This window comes from Amphibalanus amphitrite, unplaced genomic scaffold, assembly GCF_019059575.1.
Source record: "Amphibalanus amphitrite isolate SeventyFive unplaced genomic scaffold, NRLGWU_Aamphi_draft 000008F_arrow, whole genome shotgun sequence".
Classification (NCBI taxonomy): Eukaryota; Metazoa; Arthropoda; class Thecostraca; order Balanomorpha; family Balanidae; genus Amphibalanus; species Amphibalanus amphitrite.
The window spans coordinates 171,658-187,121 of record NW_024881504.1 but is presented as its reverse complement, the minus strand read 5'-3'; the positions used below and the strand labels follow the sequence as shown (position 1 = coordinate 187,121).

At 47.3% G+C, this 15,464-nt stretch overlaps 1 long non-coding RNA gene across 1 annotated transcript; it reads right to left on the bottom strand.

Annotated features, from left to right (window-relative positions):
• Nucleotides 1-2,657: 2,657 nt before the first annotated feature.
• On the bottom strand, nucleotides 2,658-3,286 carry LOC122379264. Its single transcript, XR_006256152.1, has 2 exons — nucleotides 3,203-3,286; nucleotides 2,658-2,736 (listed from the first exon to the last, which is right to left on the bottom strand). It is a non-coding gene; the product is annotated as an uncharacterized LOC122379264 (long non-coding RNA).
• Between the last annotated feature and the right edge of the window lie 12,178 nt (nucleotides 3,287-15,464).

Sequence of the window (15,464 nt, the reverse complement as noted above, 5' to 3'; positions counted from 1 at the left end):
TGACCTTGACCTTGACATCTGTACATCGTCGAACAACATGTTCCATGATAGGTGGGAGGTAAGCCTGGCAAAAAAGGCCGAAATCAAGGTGTCAGAAGCTCACAAGGCCCATAGCCAACGCAAGATGTTGAAAATTGGCCATTTGGGTCATGACATGACCTGAAAAACAAGGTCATATCTCCGAAACCAAAAACCACAGAAACTTGAAATTTCCAGGGGACATCAAGAAAGGATAGAGGAGCAGCTACACAAAAAATCAGCCTTCTAGCTCTAAAAATGTTGAGTGCAGAGCAGAAAGACTACCTGGGGGGGGGGGTGGCAACCACCCCCCCCCCCATGTGCGGGCGAGGGTTAACAAATTTGGTGTTTCTAGGTGCCATAGGAGCCAATCGCGAGGGGGGGTCGCATCGACCCCACGCCCCCCCCCCCTGCCAGGCCGTGTTATGAAAAATGCCCTGCCAGGGCGAGGGTTAATGACATGACAAGGCAGGTGTATAAGCAATTAGTGTTACCCTAGCTGATAGCTATTAACAAGGTTGTAGGCACACACCGAACCATGCGTTTCCATGTGCTATACGGTTGGGGTGCAACTGCACGTGCGAACGTGCAGGGTGACGCTTCCAGATCTCGAGCACGGCCGGGCCGATTGAGTTCAAATTTGGTACACCGCTAGAGACCGGTTAGTACGGTGCCGTGCGCAAGTCAGTTCGGACCCATGTTGCACGTGCGCACGTGCAGGGTGACGCTTCCAGATCTCAAGAACGGCCGAACCGATTGCACTCAAATTCGGCACACCTCTAGAGACCGATTAGTATGGTGCCGTGCACAAGTCAGTTAGTAGGTATGTATTTCCGTGTGTCACGGTTGGGGTACAATTCATGCACGTGCGCATGTGTAGGGGTCGCTTCCAGATCTTAAAAACGGCTAGACCGATACTGCTCAAATTTGGTACACCGCTAGAGACCGGTGAATAGGGTGCCGTGCATAACTCAATTGGGACCCAGCTTGCACGTGCACACGTGAAGGGTGCCGCTTCCAGATCTCGAAAACGGCCGGGCCGATTGCACCAACTTTGGCACACCGCTAGATAGTGTTTATTAGGGTGCCATGCACGTCAATTCGTAGCATACCCACTCCGTTTTGCACGTACAAGGCTCATCCTCCTGTTTGTAAAGGCTCATCCTCACGTGCAAGGCTCATCCGACGAGTCTTTGTGCGTCGTATGTTTGCAATGGGTAACGGGCGGGCGGTGCGTTTTTTCTTTTCTTTTTTTTTTGCGGTGGCGGTTTTTGCGTCGTTTGTTTGCAATTGGCGGCGGCAAGCGGGGCGTTTTTTGCGTCCTTTGTTGGCAATTGGCGGCGGGCGGGAGGTGCGTTTTTTTGTTTGTTTGCTTTTTGCGGTGGCGTTTTCCGCGTCGTTTGTTTGCAATTGACGGCGGGCGGGCGATGCATTTTTTTGCGTCCTTTGTTGGCAATTGTCACTTCAAATGACCCAACCTCCAATCACTTTTTTGCAACTTTGTCACCGTGTCAGAGCTACAGTAGATGACGGAAGCCTTTGAAAGTCGCAGGATGTAATTAACCCGCGCCCCACTGGGGTCTGCGTATAACACGCCCTACTGGGGGGGGGGGCTATTCAATATTCATAGCCCCCCCCCTCCTAACTCCGAAACTACTGGGCCGATCGTCAAAATTCAAACAGCGTCTGATAGCCCCGGAAAAACTGTCGAGCGAAACCTAATTTCATTGACCTCGAGGTCACCGATAACGTCACAGGTCAGGTCAAAGTAAAAATTATTAGCATTTTGGTTTGTTCACGTTTTGGGCTCTGGCCGCCGTCTTACAAGTCAGATCAGGCTCATTTTTGGTTCACACACTCGTGAACAGATGCTCTAGATACCCTGAGGGTACCAAACTTGTACGTTGATTTTCAGGTCAAGGTCAGGTCATCACAGGTCACGAAAATATTACATCATGCGTCGGTCACGTGACACATGTTTTATGGTCCATTTAGGCCAAAGATTTCGAATTTGATGTCGTCTCCCTAGTGAAAAAATCCTTAAGGACAGTCCTATGTATTCCTTAAGGACGATCCTTAACAAAATCCTTGTACGAAATTGATACACAATCCTTAAGGATTTTGTTAGAAATTCCTTAAGGATTCTGCGGAAATTCCTTAAGGATTCTGCGGAAAATCCGTAAGGATTTTTAGCTAAATCCTTAAGGATCTCTAGCAATGTCTTTAAGGACATTGGTAATAATCTTTAAGGACTTTGTGGTTTTTCCTTAAAGATTTGTAGCAAAATCTTTAAGGATCTTGGCGACAATCCTCAAGGATTTTGAGGCTCTTCCTTAATGAATGATATATAAATCCGTAAGGATCAAACCCTTGCAAACACATTTGTACGGTCTCTGGTGCTATATTTTTTACTTAAAACAAGCACATTTAGCCATTTTTCATTGCCAGGAATGGAGCAGCCGCCAACCACAGGCGACCGGGTATACATATATGGAGCTCTAGGCATTCGCAGGTTGCAGCTGAGGCTCCGAGAAATATAAGCCGAGGACTTCCGAAAAACATATTTACATAAAGATAAGTCTACACTTTTTCGAGTCAGCCACGCTTCAGATATTATCACGTCACACGTCCTCAGCCGCCGCTCCTACGCCATCCACATTCTACACATCTTGAGCGGTTGAGTCGCCCGTCGCCTGTCGAGTCTTGCATCCTGCGTTCCTGTAACAAGGCGGATATTCCTATGTAATAACAGTAATATACTGATCAACAATACCTACTCAAAGGCTCACGAATTCTACTCTTAGGCTTAGACTGCAGTCCCAGCCAAAGAATATTGGTGAGCCTTTGAGTAAATTCAGTTCAGTCATTTCCAGCTTAGATGTTCCTGTGTATGTTCCTGTGTTCCAGCTAGATGTTCCTGTGTATGTTCATTTAGCAATGCATCACATATGCACCTACGTCCTACTACCCTGAATCCATTCTATTATACATATTTATCTGGGCCTCGTTCCAAGGCATGACGCTAAAAGACGCTACCGGTAGTACTTTCATTTGCCGCAGCCAAATGAATGACGACGACGATCGCCATTAATTGAAGTGAACGTTTCAGCGCCGGTTTTTGTATCTATCAATGCAATAACTAGGATCAATTATCTCATTGATACACAGCATGGCAGAGACTTACATGGCCCGAAGAGGAGACGGCAGACGGCACACTACACTCAACAGACTCGTCCGCATCCCGCGAGCGGCAGCGGCACAATGCGACAGGGGGACGCGCGGTCTCCCCTCTCGCCGGAGGCGAGGATCAGACCGCCCGCTGCCGCCCGTGCTAAATTCCAGTCGGTACGGTCTCTGGAAGAGCACAGCGCAAACACTGTGGCACCGGTGGCACTAAGGCCATACGATACATGCATACTGTGGCACTTGGTTGAGATACCAATAGGTACTTTTTATCAGAACTATTCGTCTATCCGATTTGGAGTCTGGGTGAACCCAGCGTGGACATTTAGGTGACCATCCTAGCTGAATATTAATTCTGAGCTAAGATAGCCAAATTGTTATCCCTGGCTCACAATCACCGGTTTTGGCACTCGCAATATCGAGAAATGCCATAAATCGAAAATATTTAATTTCAAAGTTCAGCACAAAAGTGGGGGCAAGCTGCTCCCACTGCCCCCCTCGCCTCCCGGTTCCCGCGCCTATGATGATAGCGAACGCTGCTTTGGTCCGTCACAAAGTTTTTACATGCCGTATATGTCATATGGCTAAGAAATTATCGGATACGGAGCACGGAATAATAGTAGGGATGATTCAATCACTCCATAATGATTGACGTACTGGCTGCATCGGCTATCCTGAAGGATTAAGCGACACTAGCAAGTAGCAATTTCCTTACGGAATACTGAGCGATCCTTAAGGATATCAAACATCGCCCTAAAATCCTTAAGGATCGGCGAATGCGTCCTTAAGGATTCAAGAGGGTCCGTAGAGTCCTTAAGGATTTCATATCTGCTCCTTATGGGTCCGTATGGATCCTTAAGGATTGTGGGGATTCTGGCGAAATCCTTAAGGACTTTTTCACTAGGGCTGTGTCATTCGAGGTCATTTTGAGTCAAATTTAGCTTCCGTCAGGTCACTTTCAGGTCAAAAAGGTCAAATTTTGAAGTTAAAATTTTTCAACAAAAAGATGTGTATTAGATGCAGTTTTAGCTCAGGAACACGATGGTGCTATTTATATTGGCGTACAATGTCAAATACATGCTGAAAAATTGATTTGAATAATTAACCCTCGCCCATGTAGGGGGGGGGGTTGGTGCAACCCCCCCCCCCTGAGGTTTTTCGGAAATAGTGCAAAAACGGCGGCGCGCAGCGCCGCCAAAGTTTGGGTACCGGGGCAAACCTTGCGCATCTTTTGATAAAAAAAAAATTGACCGGGTCATGTCAGGTCACGGAGTTATGACGTCACAAAGGGAACAGCCTCCGGCCGGATTTTCACAAACTGAGTGCCAACGCCCGAGGTTTCCTGCCGGTGGTACGGACATCGGTTGATGGATCGTGATGAAACTTCCCATGCATGTTGGGGCAAGTATTGGCTATCATATGGTATAAGAAACTTGACCGGGTCAGGTCAGGTCACGGAGCTATGACGTCACAAGAGGAACAGCGTCCGGTACTATTTTTGAAAAGCGCCCGAACCACTATTTTGCTAATTCTTGTCACCTCAATGGGAATATGCAGCAATATTAGCTTCTATTGGGAGCAAATGGACCTTCCAAATCCAAAAATACAATCAGATTTCAAAAATTTAAATTTTGATTTTTCGAATTTCTGCCGCCGACTGTGACCTTGCCGACTTCCGGCGCTCCCAACGCGCCATTTTTAGAGCTAGGGAAAAGAAATACATACCAAACGATAGAGAATTGATCAAGGAACACGATAGTGAAGGTTTCAAGTCGATATCTCCCACCGTTTTGCCGCAATCGCCGCGGAAATTTGAAAAAAGTCTATTTTTCCGAAAATTTGACCTTTGACCGGTCAAAAGTAGGTCAAATGTTGACCTAGGACCAAAAAATATACCACCAATCGCGAGATCTCGGCGAGAGCAATCCGTTGGTCTTTTCCGCTAAGCTCTACGACGCTCCGTTTTCAAACGCCAAGGGGGGGGTCGCACCAACCCCCCCCCCCTGCATGGGCGAAGGTGGCAGATCGCCGATTACGGGCGAGGGTTAATAATTGTGATTTTTTGCAATAATGCGCATAACTTGGCCATTTTTGAAGATTTTTAGCTAAAACTTGCTAGAGTTACTCAAAACAATGCGTTCTATCACATATATTCCGGTTTTTCGAAGAGTCAAAAACTTTTGAAAAAAGTAAAAATATAAATTTTGAATTTTATTATTTTAAAGCTTCGAAATTTTCAAAATTTTGAAAATCCGAGATAGCAGTTTGGTAGCGCAGTCTATTCTGAGTCCTCCAATGCAAAGAAATTGGATATAGCTTAACCCTCGCCCGCACATGGGGGGGGGGGGTGGTTGCCACCCCCCCAGGTAGTCTTTCTGCTCTGCACTCAACATTTTTAGAGCTAGAAGGCTGATTTTTCGTATAGCTGCTCCTCTATCCTTTCTTGATGTCCACTGAAAATTTCAGGTTTCTGTGACTTTTGGTTTAGGAGATATGACCTTGTTTTTCAGGTCATGCCATGACCCAAATGGCCAATTCTCGACATCTTGCGTTGGCTATGGGCCTTGTGAGCTTTTGACACCTTGATTTCGGCCTTTTTTACCAGTCTTACCTCCCACCTATCATGGAACATGTTGTTCGACGATGTACAGATGTCAAGGTCAAGGTCAAGGTCAACCTAGGTCATCATTGCGTTTTATGCAAGCGGAATTTACTTTTTGTGAATTTTTTTTTACTGCATTTTTGGTAAAAGCTTCTCAGATCATGATTTCATGTAATATGGACACATAAACAATCGGTGCCCACATCAGTATACACACAGACACACACAGACATACAAACACATATAATTGACCTTGACCTAACTTGACCTGAAATGACCTCAGCAGCAAAAACCTGGTCGGGTAGTGTGAGAAAGAGGTTCTAGCTGGCTTGGCACCAGAAAACGGCATCGTCATCGGTATATGATAAGCAGCGCACTTGATATCAAACGGTGACCCAAAACAGCGACATTTTTTAGTTTGACCTGACCTGGAAGGTCAATGACTGACCTGAGAAGGTAAAACTGGGTATCATTGAATTCGTCTCTTCCCAAAGTATCTTTTTGGTCATTACCACTAAGCTCTATCTCCAACAGGAACGAAATGGCGCGGGGGTGGCAACCCCCCCCCCATGTGCGTTCTAGGATGGGAAAATGGCATGTGCGGGCGAGGGTTAAAAAGTGAGCTCTTGGAAGCGATTGCCGTGGTTCAATGTTTTGCGTCGAAATTGGCCGAACATGACGTCACTCTGACGTCATTTCCGGCCGACCTATGGTAGCTACGATGTTCATATTTTGACACAAGGTGTCAAATTGATGCAGCCGAAGGTACTTAAAGTTTGGCGTCGATACGTCAAGCGGTTCGGAAGTTATTGCAGAAAAAACGGGAGGGGGTATAAATAGCCCCCCAGTGGGGCGCGGGTTAAGTAATTAGTAGGTAGCTACAATTTGTATATCTCGGAATTTTGATATCGTTGATCTAAAGTCAGGTCGATTTCCCGACCTCCCCTTTATAAGTCATTGGGGAACAATCAACTCCCTGTTTCTTCCACTAAAACGCGTCGGAATGGGCCCCATATACCATAAATGACTTCATATACGATCAAACTTGACTACCTTGAGGCCTGTTTTGCTGTTCGGCAGCTGTAAGGTCATGTGACGTCATCAAAGGTCACCAAAGTTTTTTTTTGCCAATAACTCCTTACAGGAACAAGATATAGCCGCACGGATGGCCTCATTGTGTTCAGCTCGTCTAGACGCATCGATTGATATACATGATGACCTCGAGGTCACGTGACCTGAGGTCAACGTTTGACCTTGACCCTTCGAGGTCAACATATACATGATTCGATGCGGATTGACGAGGGGATTACGATGAGGTCGTTAGTTTGTTTCTAGCTTCGGTAATTCGAAAGTTATTCGAGAAAAACTCTCTGCATATCTAGTGCCGCGAGTTTGACTGTTTTTACCTCTGTGACGTCATCTTTGACCTGACCTGAAAATGACTTAGGTAAAAATTGTAGACGTTGTGCGTGCGTACCCCATGCCGTTTACCGCTTGTCGCTACCTTGCTTCGTTCTCGAGATCTCAGGGAGGGGCGGTTATCCGCCCCTCCCCGTCGGTTCTAAGTTGGCGCGGACCCCCGTCGGTGCGTGGGTTAACCCGCGCCCCGTAGTGGGGGGGGGGGGGTGGCGAAACGGACCCTCCCTGTCCGTTTCCGTAGATATCTCCCAAACGGCTGCAGATATCGTCACCACATTTTCAGGACCACTTTGGGCATCAATTCGACACATCGTGACCATTTTTTTTTCCATAGGCTATGATAGATTAGCCGCAAATTACGTCAGAGTGACGTCATGTTCTGCCATTTTCGACCAAAAAAAAAAAAACGCTGGAAGAGCTGTCAGCCCTACAGCATTGAAGATACAGAAAAAATGTTTGAGACATAAGTGTGTAGGATGAACGGGGCTACAGCACTGCTATCTCGGATTTTTTTTTTTGATTTTGAACCCCTTAACCCGCGCCCCGTAGGGCTACCGGCGGACCCTACCACCCGTAGGGGGGGGGGGGCGTATCGGCCCCCCCTAAGATCTCGGAAAGTTACCGGCTGATTTTCAAAATTCAAACGGCGTTCGATAGCCCCACCCGGGAACTACCTTGTGACCAAATTTCATTGACCTAGGTCAAACCGATGACGTCACAGGTCAGGTCAAAGGTCAGATTTTCACCGTTCACAGGCAATTCAAGAAATGTGCTGTGAAAGCGAGTAAATTGGTAATTTATTGAAAACCATCGATGGTACATTGTTCGTCAAACACATACTTTGCTATCTGAGGTCACTGATACCAGGTCAGGTCACAGCGAGGTCAGGTCACCGGGGGTCACAATATGAATGTGTCGTGTGATACATGTTTTATGGTCCATTTTACATGACAAATGCGATTATGTGGGTTAGGCAGCCTTTGGGGCCAGCCTAGGTCACGTTTTTGTGAAGGTCAGGTCAAGGTCAGGTCAAATTAGGTCAAATTTCAAAGTTGATATTTTTGCATAAAACGGGTATCGATTCGATGCAGCTCGTCACGGGGAGTCTAATGGTGGTCTTCGTTTTGCTCTACGAGTTCTAGAATTGCCAAAAATTGAGTTTGAAAATTTGACGTCATCATTTTTGAACAGTTTTTTCGCTATAACTTGGCCAAAAAAGGAGGTATCGATCTGAAATTCGGTATGTAGATAGAAGACGGTAGGCACTATCACATCTATTCCGGTTTTTTCGAAACTCAAAAAACTTTTTGGATTTTTTGGCGAATATATCCAAAAAAAAGTTTTTTTGATTTTTGGGGGTCAAAACTCAAAAATTTCAAAAATTCGAGATAGCAGTTTTGTAGCCCTGTCAATTCTACACCTTTTATGTCTTAATCATTTTTCTGTATCTTCAAAGCTGTAGTCCTGACAGGTCTTCTCGCGAAGGTCTTTTTTCGGTCGAAAATGACAGAACATGACGTCACTCTGACGTCATTTGTGGCCAACCTATCATAGCCTCTGGAAAAATTTTTGGTCACAATGTGCAAAATTGATGCCCGGAGGGGTCCTGAAAGTTTGGTGGCGATATCTCCAGCCGTTTAGGAGATATCGACCGAAAAGGACAGGGGGGCCGTTTCGGCCCCCCCTACGGGGCGCGGGTTAACCCTCGCCGGCCGAGGGGGGGGGCGGGTGCCGCCCCCCCATAGGGTTTTTTCGCGATAGCTCCGAACACGCTGGCGATAGAGAGCTGAAACTTGGCATACCTGACCTTTGATCCAAGCCGCATCTTTTGACACCAACCGCATTTTTGGGTCAGGTCAGGTCACTGACCTATGACGTCATAAGTGAACCTCTGCACGGTCTTCAGATGTCGCAACTTCGCAACGCCCTCACTGCCAGAGGAGATGTCACAGGGAAATGAAACTTGCAGGATCTAGTATCCATTATGAGTCCCACAACTTGTATATCTCGGATTTTTCCTAAAGGTCATATGAGGTCAGGTCATTTTCGTGACCTCACCATTATAAGTCAATGGGGAAAAATTCAAACTGCTATTCTGGCGCCGGGAACGATCTCCAACTATCTCAAGCACACAGAATCGTGATTTGATGCACTCCTTGCAAGGTTAGATGCGTCACTTTTGCAATGTTGACCTTGCGTGACGTCATTTATGACGTCATCAAGGTCATATTAGTTTTTCGTCAATAACTCTTGATCAAATTGAGCTAGCGAGTCGGGAAAGCCACCAATGGACTCAGGAAGACCTGCCGAATCGAATGATATGCGACATGACCTCTTTCGACCAACTTCGTGACCTGGGGGTGCTGACCTGACCTTGACCTGAGGTCAACACCCCAAGTTGACCTGACCCGGACAAAAAGTATACCATTCGACGCGCCTGAGCGAGACGAACACGATGCTGCCAAAATCGGCGCTCTGCGGCCGTTTTTTGCGAAGTTATTCACCAAAAACCGAACCGTACCCTGGGGCACTTGACCTGACCTCAGAGGTCACCGGTTGACCTAGGACCTTAAAATCGGGTACCAATCTCTGCGTATCGTAACGGCGCACACGCTCGTTTTTTCCGCGACGCGCTAGCTCCACCAGGGGCGAAACGGCGAGGGGGGGGGTCGTACCCGCCCCCCCCCCCTCGGCCGGCGCGTATGTAGAAAACCAATAGGTCCGGCGAGGGTTAAGTCAAAAAGTCATTTTTTTGGATAAAATAGCATTTTTTTCAAATCGAATTTCGAAAAAAAAAACTGGATATACATGAGAGTCCTTAACGTGTTCTATCTACATACCAAATTTTAGATCAATACCTCTCTTTTTGGACAAGTAGCGAAAAAAAACTGTTCAAAATTAATGACGTCAAAGTTTCAAACTCAATTTTTTAGCACTTCTAGACCATGTATCGCAACATAAAGACTAACCATTAGACTCCCCGTGACGAGCTGCATCGAATCGATGCCCATTTTATGTAAAATAGCAACTTTGAAATTTGACCTAATTTGACCTGTCCTTGACCTGATCTTCACCAGAATGTAATATAAACTGGCCCGAAAGGTCGCCTAACCCACATAATCGCATTTGTCATGTAAAATGGACCTTAAAACATGTATCACACGACGCTTTCATATTGTGACCCTCAGTGACCTGACCTCTGTGACCTGACCTGGTATCAGTGACCTCAGATAGTAAAAGATGTGTTTCGCGGACAATTCCCCATCGATGATTTTCAATGGTATTCCTTTTTAGTCCATTTTATAACACATTTCTTGAAATGCCTGTAAACGGTGAAAATTCGACCTTTGACCTGACCTGTGACGTCATCAGTTAAGCTGAGGTCAATGAAATTGGGTCACAAGGTAGTTACCTGTTGAGGCTATCCAACGCTGTTTGAATTTTGAAAATCGGCCAGTAACTTTCCGAGATCTTAGGGGGGGGGGGCGATGCGCCCCCCCCCCCCTACGGGTAAAAGGGTCCGCCGATAGCCCTACGGGGCGCTCCGCGCCCCACTGGGGTCTGCGTATAACACGCCCTGTCTGGATGGGGGGGGGGGGGGCTATTCATAGCCCTCCCCCTCCTAACTCCAAAACTACTGGGCCGATCGTCAAAATTCAAACGGCGTCTGATAGTCTCGGACAAACTGTCGAGCGAAACCTAATTTCATTGACCTCGAGGTCACCGATGACGTCACAGGTCAGGTTAAAGTAACAATTATTAGCATTTTGGCTTGTTCACGTTTTGGGCTCCTGCCGCCGTCTTACAAGTCAGATCAGGCTCATTTTTGGTACACACACTCTTGAACAGATGCTCTAGATACCCTGAGGGTACCAAACTTTTACTTTGATTTTCAGGTCAAGGTCAGGTCATCACAGGTCACGAAAATATTATATCATGCGTCGGTCACGTGACACATGTTTTATGGTCCATTTAGGCCAACAAATTCGAATTTGATGTCGTTTGTGTCATTCGAGGTCATTTTGAGTCGAATTTAGCTTAGGTCAGGTCACTTTCAGGTCAAAAAAGGTCAAATTTTGAAGTTAAAATTTTTCAACAAAAAAGGTGTCTATGGGATGCAGTTTGAGCTCAGGATTACGATGGTGCTATTTATATTGGCGTACGATGTCAAATACGTGCTGAAAAAAATTGATTTGAAAAATTACAAATTGTGAAGTTTTTGCAATAATGCGTATAACTTAGCCATTTTTGAAGATATTTAGCTAAGACTTGCTAGAATTACTCATTATAATGCGTTCTATCACATATATTCCGTTTTTTTTTTCAAAAAGCAAACACTTTTTGAAAAAAATGTAAAAATATAAATTTTGAATTTTATTATATTGAATTTTCAAAATTCTCAAAATTTCGAAAATATAAGATAAATGTTTGATGGCGCAGTCTATTTTGAGTCCTCTCATGCAAAGAAATTGGATCTAGCTTAAAAACTGAGCTCTTGGGAGCGATTGCCGTGGTTTAATGTTTTGCGTCGAAATCGGCCGAACATGACGTCACTCTGACGTCATTTCCGGCCGACTTATGGTAGCTACGAAATTCTTTTTTGACACAAGGTGTCAAATTGATGCAGCCGAAGGTACTGAAAGTTTGGCGTCGATACGTCAAGCGGTTTGGAAGTTATTAAAGGAAAACGGGAGGGGCTATGAATAGCCCCCCCCCCCCAGTGGGGCGCGTGTTAAGTTGTACTTAAGAGTAGTGCTTAACTTTTTAAGTACACTAAAGCAAGCAAAAAAGTAAATCATTCGACGCGCCTTGACGTGCTGGGCTCACTGGTCCTTTGTTTTTGCTCTACCTTAATTAGATCAAAAGTTAGAAGCGAAAAACTTTTTACCTGTTTTAGCGTTTTTTACATCTTGACCCCCAAAACCCCCTAAATATTGACCTAGAGTCACCAAATTTGCACAGGAGCGAGAACTCCGGGGGGCCCACCTACATACTAAGTTTGGTATTTCTAGGTGCCATAGGAGCCAATCGCGAGGGGGGTTCGCATCGACCCCCCCCCTGCCAGGCGGCCAGGCCGTGTTATGAAAAATGTCCTGTCAGGGCGAGGGTTAACTAGGAACGTAGGTCTATATTGATATATGTATGTAGCGTATACCTACCACGCATTGAGCAGTGGGCTGTACATATCCCAGTCGTCCGCGCCATGACAGGGCCCTGGACTGGCGAGTGTTGACCCAGCAGTTTGTTGGTGGTTGGTTACATGGGAAGACAATCTAACCTTTTTCAATATCAACAGGTATGGACTGGCGACGACTGTCATGTCGGCTCTGTCAAGTACAACACAAAGGATTACCTGGGAAAAGGAAGCGCTGGTACTATAGTTTACAAGTAAGTGTTTTATTATCATTCCTTGTGGACCAGAATAAATGTTTCTTACTTGACCGGCGGTGTGGCGGGCCAGGGGCGTTATCTTCGCCCGCACATGCCATTTTGCCATCCTAGAACGCACATGGGGGGGGGGGTTGCCACCCCCCCCCACCCCGAGTGCGCCATTTGGTTCCTGCTGGAGATAGAGCTTGGCGGTAAAGTTAAAAAAATATTCTTTGGGAAGAGGACGAATCCAATGATATCCGATTTTGACTCATCATATCAGTCACTGACCTTCCAGGTCAGGTAAACTAAAAAATGTTGCTGTTTGGGGTCACCGTTGGAATATCACGTGTAGTGTCCATTAGGGTGTGTCATCATGAGGGTTTTTCTCGCAAGTTAACTTTGGAATGTGATATTCGGTGCCCTTGTAGTCCCATACAGTATAATTCGTGCAATAAATTCCGTGATTGAGTGGACAACTGGTATGAGGGAGATGATTTTGTCCACGGGCGTAGGAACGTCATGAAAAGTGGGTGGGCCACCCTGTCAAGGGGCCTCCTTTTCCAGGGGCCTCCTATTTTCAGGGGCCTCCAACTTTTGCCTCGTCCTGCTGGCTGCTTTCAAGTATGACATCCAAATCTAGCTTCTCAGATCGGGCAGATGTACCCAGGGGCGTAACCGCTTAAGCGAACAGTGCGGAAAGTCCACACCATTTTTTAAAACTTATTCCCCCTCCGATTTTTTTTTAGAATCTATTTGCCGCAAACGGCGCATGACCCCTGAAAACCCTTACACAAATGTCTTCCTCGTTTCCCAAGTGCCCCCATTAGCTTCATAGGCGCCCTCTTTGGCATATAAGCGCCCTATGTATAGTCATCAGAGACATCCCTATATGTGCCACAGTCTCCCCGTTGTCGCATACAATGTGCGCTTATCATAGGCGTCTCTCTTTTATGGACACTTGAAGGCGCCTCTCTTTGCCATGCCGGCGCCCCTGTTTCTTATGAATGCACCCCCATGGCATTGATCAATTGCAGTCTGCAGACCTCTATTGCATGTGGACGCCCATATATGTAGGCCTCAGAGGCGCCCCTCTTTCGCATTGAGGCGCCCCTATGGGCTTCATAGGCGCCCCTCTATTGCACGTAGGTGCCCTACTGTCTCAGAACCGCTCCCCTTTGGCATGCAGACGCCCATCTTTCGTACGGAGGAGCCGCTGTGGTTCTTAAAGACGGCATGGTGCTCCCAGACGCAGATGAGGCTCTCGGAGTCGACAGTGTGGGACCTTCAGTCGCTGATGGGTGCCCGCCGGATGTGGACCCTTGGAGACGCCGGTATGGGGCCCTCAGAGATGCCGGTATGTGGCCCTTAGAGACGCCGGTGTGGAACCCTCAGATACTTCAGTGTGAAGCCCTTACAATTACAGGTGTAGAGCTATGAATGCGCTGGCTTAAATCCCTCAGAGGCCGGTACATGGACATTAGAGCTCAGTGAGAGCTTGTGTGGTGCCTTCAGTGGCCTTGTGGAGCCGTTAGACATCAACATGGTGCTCTCAGGAGCCGGTGAGTCCTCAGAGTCACCGGTGTGGGGCCTTCAAAGCTCCGAGATACTGGTGTGGGGCCCTCAGAGGTGTCGGTGCGGGTCCTTCAGATGTACCTATAGAGTCTTGAGATGCACAGGTGTGGTGGCCCACAGAGGCGCCGGGTGGGGTCCCCAGAGCCACCGATATAGGGCCCTAAGAGACACTAGTATGACCCTCAAAGGCGCCGCTGTGTGGCGCTCATAAACACTGGTGTGGAGCCATCACAGGCGGGTGGAGCCGTTAGAGGACGGAAAGGGCCCTTAGATGCCTACAAGGAGCCTTCAGAAGCCGGTGTGGCACCCTTATGGGGATAAGCGTGTCTACTTAGGAGCCCTTGAGGTGCTCTCATGAGCTCTGTGGGGCCCTACCGAGCCGAAATATGGCCACGGCCAGTTGCCGCGCATGGTTCTTCGGACTATCATTCTCAGGGGCCTCATCTGCCTAGTTTGAATAGAAGGGCCTCTCAGAGACCATCAGTCTCATGGGCCTCCTCTGGCTAGTATAAATAGAAGGGCCTGTTAGACCATCAATCCTAGGGGCCTCCTCTAGTTAGTATAAATAGAAAAGCCTCTCAGACCATTAATCTCAGGGGCTCCTGTGGACAGTATAAATAAAAGGGCCTCTCAGACCATCAGTCTCGGGGGCCTCCCTAGAAAAGTGTAAATGTGGATAGAGGGCCCCCCCACCTCGGATTCATTAGGAGTGGACCTCTCTGACTATCAGTCTCAGGGGCCTCTTGTGGCCAGTATGAATATAAGAGCCTCTCAGACCATCGGTCTCAGGGGCCTCCCTAGAAAAGTGTAAATGTGGATAGAGGCCCCCCCCTCTGATTCATTAGGAGTGGACCTCTCTGGCTATCAGTCTCAGGGGCCTCTTGTGGCCAGTATGAATATAAGAGCCTCTCAGATCATCGGTCTCAGGGGCCTCTTCTGACTAGTGACTAGTGTGTATAGAGGGCCCTCCCAGACCACCGGTTTCAGGGGCCTCCAGTGGCCAGTTATATGAACAGAAGGGCCTCACAGCCATCAGCCTCGGGGGCCTCTTCTGACTGGTGTGAATATGAGGGCCTCTCATACCATCAGTCGCAGGGGCCTCCCAGTCTCAGGGGACTCTTCTGACTGGTGCCGGATTGAGGAACCTCCCAGACCGAAAGTTTTTGGGGTCTCCTGTGGCCAGTATGAATAGAAGGGCCTCTCAGTCCATCAGTCTCATGGGCCTCTTCTGCCTGGTGTGATGATAAGGGCCTCTCAGGTCATCAGTCTCAGGGGCCTCCTCTGACTACAGTGTAGA